Source organism: Piliocolobus tephrosceles, chromosome 1 (assembly GCF_002776525.5).
Source record: "Piliocolobus tephrosceles isolate RC106 chromosome 1, ASM277652v3, whole genome shotgun sequence".
NCBI lineage: Eukaryota > Metazoa > Chordata > Mammalia > Primates > Cercopithecidae > Piliocolobus > Piliocolobus tephrosceles.
Genome location: NC_045434.1, coordinates 22,755,292 through 22,773,593, shown reverse-complemented (window position 1 = coordinate 22,773,593; position 18,302 = coordinate 22,755,292).

Here is an 18,302-nt window from a genome sequence, read left to right as displayed (position 1 = left end):
TCCCACTCCTCCCATTTACCAGTTATTTTAGGTTTCAGAAATGGTAAAGAAAAATTGTAAAGTAAAATAAAAAAATACATATAGACAGAGAATAGGTAATATGTGCACAAGGTAAAAGAAATAAATAATACTAAAGAGTATACAGGAAAAAAGTAAATCTTTCCCATGTGTCTTCCATTTTTCCTCCCCAAAGGCAGTCACTCTTACTGGTTTCTCATGTTTTCTTAAGATAGTCTATGCATAACACACACACACACACACACACACACACACACACACTAGTAGCATATGCACAGATTATTCTGCATTTAAAAACAATTACTGCCAGGTGCAGTGGCTCACACATGTAATCCCAGCACTTTGGGAAGCAAAGGCAGAAGGATTGCTTGAGCCCAGGAATTCGAGACCAGCCAGGGCAACATAGTGAGACCTCGTCTCTACAAAAAAATTTAAAAATTAGCCAGAAGTGGTGGCGTGTGCCTGTATTCCCAGCTACTGAGGAGGCTGAGGTGGGAGGATAGCTTAAGCTTGGGAATTCAAGGCTGTAGTGAGCCCATGATTGCACCACTGCACTTCAGCCTGGGCAACAGAGTGAGGCTCTGTCTCTGAGAGGGAAAAAAAAAAAAAAAGTAAAATATCTTGCAAAAATGACCCTTTGGGGACAAGACAGAAAATTACCATGTCTTCCCCCTTCAACCCAACTGTGAGGATGCTTACTGTAAGAAACCTTTGGGAGTAAAAAGAGTCTTATCAGTTTCTGAATGGAAGGAAATGGCAATCTGAACAAGTAAGAGCGCCAGTGTCATGAAAATAGATATTCCAGATGAGAATTTACTTCTGTTTGTCTTTTTCTTTCTCCCCTACATTGAACTGGGCACATCATTGCGTACTCTTTCTCTACTATGTGGAATAAAAATATCAGTAATACCAGCAATAGGCTAGTGTCAGGGCAATATTGGGGCAGTGTTAGAACCTGGAGGAGGAGGGCTGGGCATGGTGGCTCACGCCTGTAATTCCAGCACTTTGGGAGGCTGAGGCGGGCAGATCACCTGAGGTCAGGCGTTTGAGACCAGCCTGACCAACATGGAGAAACCCCGTCTCTACTAAAAATACAAAATTAGCCAGGCATGGTGGCGCATGTCTGGAATCCCAGCTACTCGGGAGTTTGAGGCAGGAGAATCGCTTGAACCCCGGAGGCAGAGGTTGCAGTGAGCCGAGATTGTGCCATTGCACTCCACCCTAGGCAACGAGCAAAACTCCATCTAAAAAAAAAAAAAAAAAAAGAAGAAGAAGAAGAAGAAAAGAACCTGGAGGAGGTAATTACAGGTGCAGGCAGACTAGTTGGCTCCAATTGTTTCCTCTGGATCCTTCCCCACCTCCCCTCACCTCAAGTGAATGCAAGAAGGCAGCTCTTAGGAGACAGCAGAGCAGAGAAGCAAGCTTCCATGAGGGGCAGAGTTCCCCGGTAGGAGGTGAAGTGGGGGTGATCGGCAGATAATAGGAGATGCTCCAGTCGAAACATCTGAGGAGTACAGGCATTGTACAGGAAAAACAAAATGAAACTTTCTAACAGAGAATTAATAGACCAAACAGAACAAGAATTTAAAGCAAACATTAAATATCCTTAAAGAGTTAAGAGAGGATATTGGGAAAAGGAAAAAAGAACAAGAAAATTATGTTGGGACTCAAACATATAATGACTGAAAGAAAAGCACTCAATGAAAGGAGTAATGTGAAAAATGAGTAAATCCAAAGAACAAATTGTGAGCTGGGAAATAAGGTCGGAAATGCTAAGAAGAACCTTTTAAAAAAGTTTTTTAAGGTAAAATATAAAAGAAAAACCATATGGAGTCAGGAAATGGTAATGTTGAAACCAATATATGCAACATGAATCCAAGACAGAAAAAAAAATGGAGGGGAGGGAATATCTGGAGAAATGACAAGAATATCCTAGAACTGAAGAAAGGTGAAAGTCCTCGGATTGAAAGGCTTCACAAAGTGCCTACAAGATAGAGAAGAAAAAACCTCCACTTAGACTAATAATAGTGAAAAATTTCAATATTTTAATAAAAACGTTCAAACAGAAAAGTTGAGAGAACAATACAATGAACAAGTCTATATCACCTAGATCCAATAATTACTAGCATTTTTTGCAATATCTGCTTTTTCTCACTTTTTTGGAGTCATTTTAAAATAAACTGCAGACATCAAACATCACCCTAAATGCTATAATATGCCTGTTGTAAGGATAAGGACATACCCCTATATAACCACAATACGAATTGCCTAAAATCATCTTTCAATCTGTATTCCAATTTCCCCAACTGTCCCCAAAATATTTCTTATGCCTGCTTAATATGAACAAGAACTAATGAAGTTTCTGTCATAGCATTTTTTTGTCTTTTCAGGCTTGTAAAATCTAGAACATATCCTCACTTTATTTTCTTCATAACATTGGTTTTTTTTTTTTAAAGCGAGTAGACCTATTTTCTTGTGGAAAGCACCACATTCTGGATTTGTCTAATTATTTCTTCATGGTGTCACTATCTAATCCCTGTATCCTCTATATTTCCTGAAAACTAGGAGTTAAGCCTAAAATCTTGATTAAATTCAGATGAAAATGAGCTTGACAAGAATTCTTTATAGGTAATGCTCTGTATTTCATAATACATCTTACCAGAAGGCACATAATGTCAGGTTTAGTGATGCTAAATTCAAGCTCTGAGTTAAATAGTGAATACTAGAGCTTATTCAATAATCCCATACTGATGGACATTTAGGTTGTTTCTAATCCATTGCTATCACAAATTATGTTACAATGAAACATCTTTGAAATATATTTTTATATATGGAAATGTCTCCTCAAGGTAGTTTCCTGAAAGTTGATTGGCATATATAATTTAATTAGATAATGCTAATTCTCTTGCATGGGGTTGTATAATTGTGCATTGCCATTGGTAATGTATGAGAGTGTCTGATAATTCACAGCCATGCTAACAGAATATGCTGTCACATTTTTGGATTTCTGACAGTTTGATAGTTGAGATAAAATGATACCTAAGGAATGTCTTAGTGTTGCTTTCAATGGACTTTCTCTTACTACGAGTGAGCTCAATTATCTTTTCATATATTCAAGGAACATTTTCTATCTGTTTTTGTGAACTATTTGTGAATTTTATCCATTGTCCTATCATACTTTTAGTGTAATCATCTCAGTTTTTAAGGCAAATCAGCCTTTTGTCTGTGGTACAAGCTGCAATTATCTTCTGTTTTTCATTTGTATTTTGCCATGCTTATGGTGCTTTCTATACCCATGCAAATGTTTTTTACTTTAATCCTTATGTTTTAAAAATTGTCAGCCTTTATTATGATTTCTTCTGATTTTGAATAATAATTAAGAAAAGATTTTCCCTTCTCCCAGTTCTAAAGGAATTCATCCTGTTTTTTGCCTAGGGCTTATATGATTTCATTTATTTACATTTAGATCTAAAATCCATTTTGCTAATAACATTTTTCAAGTCTTTTATGTCCTTATGGATTTTCTGTCTACTTGTAATCTAGGTATAAATGTGGATTTATCTATTTTTCCTTCAGATCTGTCAGTTTTTCCTTCATATATTTTGAAGCTCTGAATCAAATGCATATACATGCATTTATTTATTTATAATTTTAATTTTTTAAGAGTCTGTATCTTGCTGTCACCTAGGCTGGAGTGCAGTGGTGTGATCATAGCTCACTGCAGCCTCAAAATCTTGGGCTCAAGCGATCCTCCTGCCACAGCCTCCTGAATAGCCAAGACTACCACACCTGGCTAATTATTAAAATTTTAAATTTTTTGTAGAGACAGGGTCTCACTATGTTGCCTGTTCAAAACAGGCTTGTTTTGAACTCCTGGGCTCAAGCCATTCTCCTGCCTCAGCCTCCCAAAGTGCTGGGATTACAGTATGAGCCACCGTGATCGGCTAATCTTTACTTCTTCTAACTGTTGTTCAATTTTCTCTTCATTAGTAGTGGTCAGCAATCTGATTATAATGTGCCTTTATATGATTTTTTTCTGAAATATATCCGACTTGGAGTTAGTTGAGATTTTTGGATAAAGGAATGTAGTTAAAACAGTATAAAACAGTATTATAACTTCATTCCATATTGTGAAAAAGCTAGAGGAAAGACTAAATATGGTTAAGTAGAGACAGGAAAGATATTAAAAAGACTCAAACTGAACTCCTAGAAATGAAAACTACAATTTCTTCGGTAAAAAATACACTGGATAAAAGTAACACTCTATTAGTGAAAACACTAGAAACTGTCCAAAATGAAAACACAAGGGCAAGAGAGAGAATTTACCACAAATTACATTTCTGAGAAGAAAGAAGTGTGGTTATTGAATAAAAATGAGATGACCTCCGATGTGGTAAATGATGTGAGAGAGGTAGGAAAGATTCTGAAAAGGAAATTGGACAGGGATTTAATGAAGGGGATAAACAAAAAGATTGACAAAGAGCATACAAGACCAAGCTGAGCTTATATGTTTTTTTGTTGTTACAGATCCATTCTTCCATCTGCTACTCTAGAAATACGAATAATTTTCATCATTTATCTTCTTTTCCTATCCTCCAAACCATGTCAAATTAGTCCCGTGAATTACTTTTCTAGTTTCTTGTATTCGTCTTTTTTTTTTTTTTTTTTCCAATAACACTCTAGTTCTGGCTCTTGTTTTCTATATGCCTATACTTCAATAATAGTCTGCTAACCTGCCACCCATCCTGAATTGTACTGCCAAATTAATTTTCCCTTAAGGCGCCACTTTGATCGTGTCACTTCTTTTGGCTCTAAAATCTTCAAAGACCCCATTCCTACTGTCTTCTGAATAAAGTTTGGATTTGTGTTTATCTGCAATTCAAAGTTTGACCTATTTTTCCAGCTTTTCAAAAGTCCTCTATGTATACTAAAGTATCTGTTATCTCCAACCAACTTTCATATAATTGTCTCTTCTTTTAGTCATTAATTTAACCAACAGTTACTGAGCACCTACTATATGGTAAGCATTAGTCTAAATGCCATTGATAAAGTCACTTTCTTTCAATTAAATTTGGAGGCTGATCACTATCATATGAACCCGTATAATCAATTTTCTAAACTTTCAAAGTTGAAGATCAGGCCTCACATAGAGGTAAGATCGTCATGGTATAGTCACTTCAGGAGGTTTTATCTGAATTAGTCAATTGACCTTTCTCCATGTTCAGAACACATGAAAAAAATGATTCCCATGGGGTTCAAGAGAGCACACTGAGAACAGACCACAGAAAAATGAGAGAATCATGTTGAAGTGAATGAAAGAAGTCTGGCTAGCCTTTTAGAGTCATTTCCCTCTAACTGGGAAAGCATACGTTATCTGTACCACACTAAGAGAAAGTGAAAAATTCCTTGTGCTTTTTTCTTTCTTTCTTTCTTTCTTTCTTTCTTTTTTACAAGACAGTCTCACTCTGTTGCTCAGGCTGGAGTGCAGTGGCGTGATCTTGGTTCGCTGCAACCTCCGTCTCCTGGGTTCAAGTGATTCTTGTTTCTCAGCTTCCCAAGTAGCTGGGATTACAGTCGCCCACCCCCATGCCCTGCTAATTTTTGTATCTTTAGTAGAGACGAAGTTTCGCCTTGTTGCCCAGGCTGGTTTCAAACTCCTGGCCTCAAGTAATCCACCTGCCTCAGCCTCCCAAACTGCTGGGATTGCAGGCATGAGCCATTGTGCCTGGTCTGCTGTGCTTTTGTATACAGAGCATGCATTTCATCTCCTTCGCAAATATTTTTGAGTATCCATTATAGGACAGGCCCTGTGATAGATGTGTAAGTCAATTTGAGATGAAGCTCCTGAAAAGGCCTAGAGTCAGGGACCTGAAGCTCTGAACATTCAACAGTATTGCTTATGGTATTTGTGTTTCTGTGTGAATAAAATCACTGTCTTTTTGGCAGCAGAGTAAATCACTAAGGTGAAAGGTAAGAGTTTAAACAGTGAGCAGAAGTGGATTATTGGCCAACAATGTATCATGGGAATATCCAGTAAGCACGACAGTGTGTATTCGTAATGTGCAAGGTCACCTCAGATTTTAGGCTTCTATTAAGACTGCCTCAACTCATGCATGAGAAAAGGAATGTGGATTTATTTAGGTATTTATGCATTTTCTAAGGCCTCTTTCTGACTCTAGGATCATAAAAGTTCAGTCAAACTGAAGTTTTTATATTTTCCTTTCCCAGTGAAGGAGGTCTTCCCAACCACTCTATGGCAGGCTTGTCACAATATCAGGTTAAAATCCAGAGACGGCCGGGCGCGGTGGCTCAAGCCTGTAATCCCAGCACTTTGGGAGGCCGAGATGGGCGGATCACGAGGTCAGGAGATAGAGACCATCCTGGCTAACACTGTGAAACCCCGTCTCTACTAAAAAATACAAAAAAAAACTAGCCGGGCGAGGTGGCGGGCGCCTGTAGTCACAGCTACTCGGGAGGCTGAGGCAGGAGAATGGCGTGAACCCGGGAGGCGGAGCTTGCAGTGAGCTGAGATCCGGCCACTGCACTCCAGCCCGGGCGACAGAGTGAGACTCTGTCTAAAAAAAATAAAAAATAAAAAAAATTAAATCCAGAGACAAATTTACCATGAAGTTAATATACAAGAAAAAAACAAACAACCCCATCCAAAAGTGGGGAAAGGATATGAACAGACATTTCTCAAAAGAAGACATTCATACAGCTAACAGACACATGAAAAAATGCTCATCATCACTGGCCATCAGAGAAATGCAAATCAAAACCACAATGAGATACCATCTCACACCAGTTAGAATGGCAATCATTAAAAAATCAGGAAACAATAGGTGTTGGAGAGGATGTGGAGAAATAGGAACACTTTTACACTGTTGGTGGGATTGTAAACTAGTTCAACCATTATGGAAAACAGTATGGCGATTCCTCAAGGATCTAGAACTAGATGTACCATATGACCCAGCCATCCCACTACTGGGTATATACCCAAAGGATTATAAATTATGCTACTACAAAGACACATGCACACGTATGTTTATTGCGGCACTATTCACAATAGCAAAGACTTGGAATCAACCCAAATGTCCATCAGTGACAGACTGGATTAAGAAAATGTGGCACATATACACCATGGAATACTATGCAGCCATAAAAAAGGATGAGTTTGCGTCCTTTGTAGGGACATGGATGCAGCTGGAAACCATCATTCTTAGCAAACTATCACAAGAAGAGAAAACCAAACACCGCATGTTCTCACTCATAGGTGGGAACTGAACAATGAGCTCACTTGGACTTGGGAAGGGGAACATCACACACTGGGGCCTATCATGGGGAGGGGGGAGGGGGGAGGGATTGCATTGGGGAGTTATACCTGATATAAATGATGAATTGATGGGTGCTGACGAGTTGATGGGTGCAGCACACCAACATGGCACATGTATACATATGTAACAAACCTGCACGTTATGCACATGTACCCTAGAACTTAAAGTATAAAAAAAAAAAAAAAAAAACATTAAACTTCAGACATTTGTTAACATTAAACAAATGAGTGGGCTGCTCATTTGTATTAGCCCCTTCTAAATAAATATTCAGTTTTGTACCTATTTTTGACTCCCAATTATGTATTCTTTTTCTAAAGAGAATTGTATAAGGTCATATAAGATCTTGAAATGCCCCTGATAGAAACCTTAGAATTGTTGATGTATTCTCTTATTCACTTCATCTTTTAATTATTTTGTTTGTTTATAACTGGCACATCTTGTTTAATTCTAAGAACCATGATATCTTTAATTCTATGAACCACCAATGCTCTTGGACTTGCTCTTCTTAATTTCTGCTGATACTGCTTACTTGGTCAAGGGATTCCTCATTAAAAATTGTGTTATGGTGACAGCCTAATATTTGGTTTCCCTGAATGTGATCTCTCTCCCAAATGAATCTATCTGATATAAGGCTTCCAAACTATTTTTTTTTTTTTAAAGAAACACTGCTTGTTTTGCAAAATTCTTATGCAAGCTTAAGATGTTTCACTGACTTTCCACTATCACCAATCTCCTAAAATTGGGATGCTTAAATGCCCAGGCAAAAGTGGCAGTTGGTCAGAGGGTACTAGAAACCACAGGAGAAATGTGACACATTTTTCCAGAGTATCCATTTTATTTGATGATGAGTAATTTAAAACATCACTCCTCCCCCACCACCTTTCCCCTTATTTATATCAAACAGATATAGAAAGTAAAAAGGAAAAAAAATTTTGAGCTCAGATGCATAGATTTAGATACATCATTATTCTTGGTTCATGACACATTCTCATTGTTATTGCATTCAAGACCCTCATTCATTCATTCATTCATTCATTTAAAGTAATACAACAAATACCCATGACATTATCACCAACATGAAAACTAGGAAATGAATTTCCATTCATATTCACCTCTTTGATCTTCAGTTGTATCACCCAGCTTCTTCCTTATTCCAAGGTAACACTACTGAAATCATCATTCTCTGGTTTTCCCTTTTAATGTCACATGTGAATATATTCAAAAACAGTGGACTTTTTTGTGGGGCAGGAGTGTTTAGATGTTATTGACTTTATATATAATCTTTAAGGACATATGCTTTTCACTTAATACTATATTGCTAGGATTAATCCACATTATGGTATATAATTATGGTACATTCACTTGGAGTGGATATAAATATAGCCTTATTTATTTACAGGTGCACCTCCACTGCCCCGCAGGGCCCTGGGACACTGTGTGAGATGGGGAAGGTACAGATTTTTTATTTTTTGTAGAGGTGGTCCCCGTCCTCCAGGAGCTTCTAATTAATTTGTCTATTCCCTTGCCTGTTAGTGGGCATTTGGGTTGTTTTCAGGTTTTGGTATTAAAAAGAGTGCTCACATGAACACTCTTGTATGTGTGACCTGATACTTGTTAAAAAGTGGGCGCGGTGGCTCAAGCCTGTAATCCCAGCACTTTGGGAGGCCGAGAGGGGCGGATCACGAGGTCAGGAGATCGAGACCATCCTGGCTAACACGGTGAAACCCCGTCTCTACTAAAAAATCCAAAAAACTAGCTGGGCGAGGTGGCGGCGCCTGTAGTCCCAGCTACCCGAGAGGCTGAGGCTGAGGCAGGAGAATGGCGTGAGCCCTGGAGGCGGAGCTTGCAGTGAGCTGAGATCCGGCCACTGCACTCCAGCCTGGGTGACAGAGCGAGAGACTCCGTCTCAAAAAAAAAAAAAGTTTTTTTGAAGTGGGCGCAGTGGCTCATTCCTGTAATCCCAGCACTTTGGGAGGCTAAGGCAGGAGGATCACTTGAGCCCAGGAGTTCAAGACCAGCTTGGGCAAGATAGTTGATATGGTTTGGCTGTGTCCCCACCCAAATCTCAACTTGAATTGTATCTCCCAGATTTCCTCTGTGTTGTGGGAGGGACCCAAGGGGAGGTAATTGAATCATGGGGGCCGGTCTTTTCTGTGCTATTCTCGTGATAGTGAATAAGTCTCATGAGATCTGATAGTTTTATCAGGAGTTTCCACTTTTACTTCTTCCTCATTTTTCTCTTGCCGCTGCCATGTAAGAAGTGCCTTTGGCCGGGTGCGATGGCTCACGCCTGTAATCACAGCACTTTGGAAGGCTGAGGTGGGCAGACCACAAGGTCAGGAGATCGAGACTAGCCTGGCCATAATGGTGAAACCTCGTCTCTACTAAAAATACAAAAATTAGCTGGGCATGGTGGCGTGCGCCTATAGTCCCAGCTCCCCGGAAGGCTGAGGCAGAAGAATTGCTTGAACCCGGGAGGCCGAGGTTGCAGTGAGCCGAGATCACGCCACTGCACTCCAGCCTGGTGACAGAGCGAGACTCTGTCTCAAAAAAAAAAAAAAAAAAAAAAAAAAGAAGTGCTTTTTGCCTCCTGCTGAGTTTCTGAGGTCTCCCCAGCCATGTGGAACTGCAAGTCCAATTAAACCTGTTTTCGTTTCTAGTTTTGGGTATGTCTTTATCAGCAGCGTAAAAACGAACTAATACAATAGTGAAACCCTGCCTCTACCACCGCCCCCCCACCAAAAAAATTCGCTGGGCATGGTGGCATGCACCTGTAGTCCCAGCTACTAGCAGGGTGAAGTGGGAGGATAGCTGGAGGCCAGAAGATCAAGGAGGCAATGAGCTGTGATTGCACCACTTTATTCAAGCCTGGACAACAGAGCAAACTCTGTCTCAAAAAAAAAAAAAAAAAAAAGTTTCTTTTATGTATATGCCTAGGAACAAAATGGAAGGTCAAAGGGCATGCAAATGTTTATCTTTACAGGATAATGCCAAATTGTTCCAAAAGGGCTGTGCCAATTTACACTCCTACCAGCAATGATTAAGATATTCTGATAATCTATATCCTCCAGATATGGGCCAACTTTAAACATTTCTTTAACATATATATATATATATCAGGTTTACCATTTTAAACATTTTTAAGTATATAGTTCAGAGACATTCTGTACATGCACACTGCTATACAATCATTACCACAATCCATTTCCAGAATTTATCTTCCTCAACTGAAATTTGGTATCTAGGCCGGGCACAGTGGCTCACGCCTGTAATCCCAACACTTTGGGAGGCCGAGGTGGGCAGATCACAGGAGGTCGGCAGTTCATGACCAGCCTGGTCAACATGGTGAAACCCTGTCTCTACTAAAAATACAAAAACTGGCTGGGTGTGGTGGCTCACGCCTGTAATCCCAGCTACTTGGGAAGCTGAGGTGGGAGAACCCAGTAAGTGGAGGTTGCAGTGAGCCGAGATTGCACCACTGCACTCCAGCCTGGGCGACACTGAGATGCCATCTCAAAAAATAAATAAATAAATCTGTATCTAAAAATAACTCTCCATTCTCCCCTCCTCCAGTCTAGGAAACCACCATTCTATTTTTTTGTCCCAATGTATATGACTGCTCTAGATACCAGTGTAAACCAAAAATAAAATTATAAGCACCACTGCCCCCTGCCCCCCGCCCCCTACAGCCATCAGAATGGAACCCTTCTCTCAGCCAAGGGCATTCCAAAGTTAACTTGAAAAACTAGGTCAGGTTTTCAAGGTTTCAAGAATATTCTTTTATCCATTCATCCATTGGTGGACACTTGGGATACCTTTTGGCTACTGTGAGTAATGCTGCCATGAACATAGCTATACAAATAATCTGTTGAATAGCTATGCTTTCAGTTCTTTTGGGTAGATACCTAGAAGTGGAATTGCTGGATCCTATAGTAATTCTTTATTTAGTGCAGTGACATCCTCATGGCTCACTGCAGCCTCAACCTCCTGGGCACAGGTGATCCTCCCAACTCAGCCTCCTGAGTAGCTGGGACTACAGGCATATATTATTACACCTGGCTAATTTTTGTATTGTTTGTAGAGACAGGGTTTTGCCATGTTGCCCAGGGTGATCAAAAACTTCTGGGCTCATGCACTCTACCTGCCTCAACCTCCCTACATGCTGGGATTACAAGCGTGAACCATTGTGCCTGACCTTATGTTTAATTTTTTAAGGAACAATCATACTGATTTTCCATCCTGACTATCATTTTTATATTCACCCCAGCAACGCACAAGGGGTTGACTTTCTTCACTTCCTCATTAATACTTATTTTTGTTGTTGTTGTTGTTTTTCTGAGACAAAGTCTCGGTCTGTTGCCCAGGCTGGAGTGCGGTGGCATGATCTTGGCTCACTGCAACCTCAGCCTCCGGGGTTCAAGCCATTCTCCTGCCTCAGCCTCCTGAGAAGCTAGGATTATAGGCACATGCCACCACACCCAGATAATTTCTGTATTTTTAGTAGAGGCAGGGTTTCACCACATTGGTCAGGCTGGTCTTGAACTCCTGACCTCGTGATCCACCCACCTCGGTCTCCCAAAGTGCTGGGATTACAAGCATGAGCCCCTGAGCCGGCCCTGTTTTGTTTTTTTAATAACTGCCATCCTAATGAGTGTGAAGTGGTTTGATTTGCAATTCCCTAATTAGTTAAGTTGACCATCTTTTCATGGGCTTATCGGCCATTTGTTTATCTTCTTTGGAGAAACCTTTGTTTAAGCCCTTTGCCCATTTTTGAATTTTTTTTTTTTTTTTTTTTTTAGTAAGTTGAAGGATTTTAAAATGTTTTTATAATGGATTTTAATCCCTTACCAGATATATGCTTTGTAAATATTTCTCCCATTCCATGAGTTGCCTTTTCGCTCTGTTGTATCCTTTGATGAATAAAAATTTTTAGGCCGGGCACGGTGGCTCACGACTGTAATCCCAGCACTTTGGGAGGCCGAGGCGGGCGGATCACGAGGTCAGGAGATCAAGACCGTCCTGGCTAACACGGTGATAATCCCGTCTCTACTAAAAATACAAAAAATTAGTCGGGCGTTGTTTCAGGCGTCTGCAGTCCCAGGTACTCGGGAGGCTGAGGCAGGAGAATAGCCTGAACTTGGGAGGCGGAGCTTGCAGCGAGCCGAGATCGCGCCACTGCACTCCAGCCTGGGCGACAGAGGGAGACTCCGTCTCAAAAAAAAAAAAAAAAAAAAAAAAAAAAAAAAAAAAAAAAAAAAAAAATTTCACTTTGATAAAGTCCAATTTATTTTTGTTGCCTTTGCTTTTGGTGTTATATTCAATAAATCATTGCCAAATCCAATGTCATGAAGGTTTTCCCGTTTTCATCTAAGAGTTTTAGCACTTCCATTTAAGTCTTTGATCCATTTTGAGTTAATTTTGCCTGTGGCTATCTTAAAGATAAATCTTGGGAAAACTGGATTATCCACGTGCAAAATTCACCATTTATTGAAAAGATAAATGGTGCTGGGAAACTGGATATCTTTTTTTTTTTTTGAATCAGAGTCTCGCTCTGTCACCCAGATTGGAGTGCAATGGCATGATCTTGGCTCACTGCAACCTCCACCTCCTGGATTCAAGCGATTCTCGAGCCTCTGCCTCTTGAGTAGCTGGGATTACTGGTGCCCGCTACCACACCCAGCTAATTTTTGCATTTTTTTTTTTTTTTTTTTTTGAGATGGAGTCTTGCTCTGCCACCCAGACTGGAGTGCAGTGGCCGGATCTCAGCTCACTGCAAGCTCCGCCTCCCGGGTTCACGCCATTCTCCTGTCTCAGCCTCCCGAGTAGCTGGGACTACAGGCGCCCGCCTCGTGTCGCACGGCTAGGTTTTTTTTTTTTTTATTTTCTATTAGAGACGGGGTTTCGCCATATTAGCCAGGATGGTCTCGATCTCCTAACCTCGTGATCCGCCCGTCTCGGCCTCCCAAAGTGCTGGGATTACAGGCTTGAGCCACCGCGCCCGGCCCCTAATTTTTGCATTTATAGTAGAGATGGGGTTTCACCATGTTGGCCAGTCTGGTCTTGAACTCCTGACCTCAAGTGATCTACCCATCTCAGCCTCCCAAAGTGTTAGGATTACAGGTGTGAGCCACTGCACGCGGCCAAAAAAACTGGATATTTTTAGATCATATATCTTTTAGATTATTTATTTTTTAGATATTTAGATTTATCATTTAGATTATCTTTTCAATAAATGGTATTGGGAAAACTGGATTTCCACATGTAAAAATGGGGAACACTGGATATCCTTTCTCCATTGATTGACTGGTCTTGACAGCCTTGTCAAAAATCAATTGATCATATATGTGAGGGTTTATTTCTGGGTTCTTTATTTTATATGTCTGTCTTTACGCCAGGACTACAGTGGTTTTTTTCTTTTTTTTTTTTTTTTTTGTTTTTTGTTTTTTTTTGAGATGGAGTCTCACTCTGTTGCCCAGGCTGGAGTGCAGTGGTGTCATCTCAGCTCACTGCAAGCTCTGCCTCCCAGGTTCATGCCATTCTCCTGCCTCAGCCTCCCAAATAGCTGGGACTACAGGTGCCCACAACCACGCCCAGCTATTTTTTTTTTTTTTTTTTTTGTATTTTCAGTAGAGACGGGGTTTCACCACGTTAGTCAGGATGGTCTTGATTTCCTGACCTCGTGATCTGCCCACCTCAGCCTCCCAAAGTGCTGGCATTACAGGCGTAAGCCACCACACCCCTCCAATTACAGTGTTTTGATTACTGTAGCTTTATAGTTAAATTTTGAAATCAAGAAGTGTGAGACCTTCAGCTCTGTTCTCTTGCAAAATTGTTTTGGCTATTTGGGGTACTTTGAGTTTTCATATAAATTTTAGGATGAATTTTTCTATTTCTGAAAAAACGTCACTGGGAGTTTGACAGGGATTACATAATGAATCTGTAGATCACTTTGAGTGGTATTAACATTTTAAGATTAAGTGTTTAAATCTATGAACACAGTGCATCATTCCACTTATTTGTGTATCTTTAATTTCTTTCAGCAACATTTGTAGTTTTCAGTATACAAGTTTTTTGCCTCTTTGGTTAAATTTATTCATAAGTATTTTAGTTTTGATGTTATTGTAAATGGAATTTTTAAGATTTCCTTTTTAAATTTTACATCGAAATGCAACTAAATTTTGTGTGCTGATTTTGCATACTGCAACTTTGTTTTTTAGTTCTAACAGGGTTTTATGGGTGGAATCTCTAGAGTTTTGTACATAAAACATCATATCGTCTGTAAACAAATCATTTTACCTCTCCCTTTCCAATATGATGGCCTCTTTAATTTTTGCCAGTTGAACAGACTGGTCCCAAATATGGTTCCCTGATCACTGATGAGGCGGAATATCTTTTTATAAGGAAGCATTAATAACAGTCCCATAATAGTAACATTTACATAGGATGTTAGGATAAATATAAAGTCCTAAGTTTCAGACTTCATCTCTAAATCTTAGGGTCTCATTCCCTCTCTTCTGTTCCTAATGAGTGCTGTGGTAGAAAATTTTTGAAGACTAATTTGCTACAGCATTAAGCTTAAGCCTTTCTATTAGTCTTTCAAATGCACAACATAAATGATTCTTAACCTTTATTGGTTTATAAACACCTTTGAGAATTGGATGAATACTACAAAACTTCAACTCAGAAAAAAACGCACACATGAAGTTTTGCATGCATTATCAGGAGAAGATGTATGGCTCTCCTGAAGTTCAACCATTAGTCTGGGCGTGGTGTCTCATCCCTGTAATCCCAGCACTGTAGGAGGCCTAGATGGGTGGATAACTTGAGGCCAGGAGTTTGAGACCAGCTTGGGTAAGGTGGCTAAACACCATCTCTACAAAAAATACAAAAATTAGCCAGGTGTGGTGGTGCACACCTGTAGTCCCAGCTACTCAGGAGACTGAGGTGGGAGGTCAAGGCTGCAGCGTGCCATGATTGCACCACTGCACTCCAGCCTAGGCGACAGAACAAGACCCCTTCTCAAAAATAAATAAAGTTGGCTGGGCACAGTGGCTCAGGCCTGTAATCCCAGCACTCTGGAAGGCCGAGGTGGGTGGATCACTTGAGGTCAGGAGTTCAAGACCAGCCTGGCCAACATGGTGAAACCCCGTCTCTACTAAAAATACGAAAATTAGCCAGGTGTGGTGGTGCAGGCCTGTAATCCCCGCATGGGAGGCTGAGGCAGGAGAATCAATTGAACCTGGGAGGCGGAGGCTGTAGTGAGCTGAGATCATGCCACTGTACTCCAGCCTAGATAACAGAGTGAGACCCTGTCTCAAAAACAAAAAAAAATAAAGTGCAACCATGGACCTCTTACAGATACAACCTGGATTCACTTCAGTCAATCCTATTTCTATCAAATATATAATCTCTTTCTACATTTTAGTTGTTTTTACTACACACTAACTCCCACATCCTACCACTTTGTTCCCAACTCAATGCTTTTAATCACTGCTTGTGTCCTAATTGAATTTCACCTTTTCTTCAAGGTCTACCTAAAATTTCCAATTCTTTCAAGATATTTCTCCAACCCACTGTCTTCTCTCCCAAAGGTTTCATTCATTCATTCAATAAATACAAATTGTGCAACTTCTCTGTCCTTGACCATGTTCCAAAAGCTGAAGATGCAACAATGAACACAGTCTCTGCCTAAAGAAACAGTGCTCAGCCAGGAGCAGTGGCTCACACCTATAAACCCACTGCTTTGAGGTCAAGGCAGGAAGACTGCTTGAGGCCAGGAGTTCAAGACTAGCCTGAGCAACATAGTGAGACCCATAGCTCTATGCACGTGCACACACATGCACACACATACACAAATTAGCTGGGCGTGGTTGCACACACTAGTTAATCAGCTACTCCTAGCTACTCAGGAGGCTGAGGTGGAAGGATTGCTTGAGGACTGCTTTAGCCTGGGAGTTCAAGGTCATAGTGAGCTACGATCCAGTCATTGCATTCCAGACTGGATGACACAGCGAGACCCTGTCTCTTAAAAAAAAAAAAACAACAGTACAGGATTATCCAACCAGCAGATGAAACATGTATTTAGGGCATACACACATGGACTCAGAGGGAAAACATTTAGAAAAAATAAGATTTCAAAAATAATAATTAAAAATATATTTCACCTTAGTATTTTAATTATATTTGGGAAGAGACCTCATGATCTTCTCAGTGCCCAGGGTTTCTGAAGGTCTTCATCTAGTCCCACTAGCCCAGTAGGAAAGAAATCTTCTCATAAAAACCTGATTCCTTTCCTGTTTTCTCTGATATGAATTTGTTCAGGTATCCAAGAAAAAAGTCTGGGAGCTGCCCCTAACTCCTTCTTCCCAATCTTCCACACTCAGTCATCTTTGTATTTGACAAAGATCACTACTGCCTAAATGAGAAGAATGGCCTGAAGGGGACAGAATTGGGTATACAACTGGAGACCAGTTAGAAAGCTGTAATACAAGTGGAGATAATGATGAACTGAATTGAGGTGTACTAGAGGGGACTGAAAGATGTGAAAAAAAGATATGAAAAGGGGGAAATCTATGAAACTTCCAAAGTAAACATGTGAGATAAAGAGGGAGTTACTGAGGATAGTTCCCTTATTTTTGGCTTGAAAACCAGTTAGATGGTGGTGCTACTCATTAAGAGAACAAGGGAATATTGGAGTTTGGGGAAAAGAACACAATGCATTGATTTTGGTATATCCAAATGGAAATTTTCAGTGGGTGGCTAACTACTAGGCCTGAAACTGGGAAGAACTTGGGCTCAGATAAGATTTTATGCATTATCAGCAGATAAATGGTAACTGAAGCTACTGAAGAAATGAGCACAGGGAAAATGAATAAAATAAGAAAATTAGTTCAAGTATTATGTGCTCAGTGGTTGAATATAGCCAATAAAAAGAACGTAACAGTAATGTGTTACTGGCCATGTAACAAGAACAGACAGACCATGGACCTTCTAAACACTTTCCTTACATACTTTTTTAAAAATAAAATCCTTTAAATTTACATACTATTATGACATTTTACACTCCAGAAAAACCAAGGCATGGTATAGTGAAAAATGTGCCTGAAATTGCACATCTAGTTAAATGGAGAAGCCAGGATTTGAAGACAGGTAGTCTGACTCCAGAACTTTGTTCTCAACCCTATACAAACCTCAGAGTAGTTCTTGAAGGTAGATATTTGTATTTATACTTTACAGATTTAAAACAATGAGGCTCAGATAAATTAAATAACTTGCTAAAAATAAGGTAGCTTACATGTAGTGGGACTAAAATTGAAAGGTAAAGTTCATATTGTTTCAAACCTGAGGGTAAGCAGGGATTTATAATTCTCTTACACTCTTTTACAATACCTAGCTTAGTACTGTGTATTTAAACAACAGTATTGGGCCGGGCATGGTGGCTCATGCCTGTAATCCAAGCACTTTGGGAGACCGAGGTGGGTGAATCACCTGAGGTCAGGAGATCAAGACCAGTCTGGCCAAAAAGTTGAAACCCTGCCTCTACTAAAAATACAAAAATTAGCTGGGCGTGGCGGTGCATGCCTGTAAACCCAGCTACTCAGGAGGCTAAGGCAGGAAAATTGCTTGAACCCGGGAGGCGGAGATTGCAGTTAACTAAAATTGTGCCACTGCACTCCAGCCTGGGCGACAGAGTGAGATTCCATCTCAAAAATAAAATAACTAACTAACTAAATAAATAAATAAAAATAAATGAAGCACAGTATTGGCTGGGCATGGTGGCTCATGCCTGTAATCCCAACAAGTTGGGAGGCTGAAGCAGGAGGACTGCTTTGAGCCTCAGAGTTTGAGACCTAGCCTGGGCAACAGAGACCCTGTCTCTACAACACAAAACCCCAAAGCAACAACAACATTATTATTATTATTATTATTATTATTATTATTATTATTATT